The sequence below is a fragment of the Malurus melanocephalus genome, unplaced genomic scaffold, assembly GCF_030028575.1.
Source record: "Malurus melanocephalus ecotype Western Australia unplaced genomic scaffold, MMel_1.1 scaffold_148, whole genome shotgun sequence".
NCBI classification, from domain to species: Eukaryota; Metazoa; Chordata; class Aves; order Passeriformes; family Maluridae; genus Malurus; species Malurus melanocephalus.
Window position 1 is genome coordinate 1,600,928 of NW_026623380.1, and position 373 is coordinate 1,601,300.

The following is a 373-nucleotide window of genomic DNA, read 5'->3' on the forward strand; positions in this document are numbered from 1 at the left end:
AAAAAAAAAAAAAAAAAAAAAAAGAGAAACCTGTCAGGAATTCTGTGATATCTCACAGATGTAACAGAGGAGCTTTTTAAAAAAATTGAAAATCCCACTGCACCCAATGATATGACAGCTGAGTATTGGTGACTATTCAATTTTACTGTCTTTGAGGCTAAATATTACTTAAAATTATTCATAACTTGTCATGATACAGATGCCTCTGATGTCAGTTCTGGCTTTTTTTTTCCTTYAGACTGAGTGTCCTTTATTTGTATATCATAATGTACACACTTGAAAGACTGCTACAGAGGTTTGTCAAATGTTTCTTTCATAGTCCTTTGTTTTTGCTGTCACTGACCAACGTCCTTAGTCCAAATAGAAAATGGRA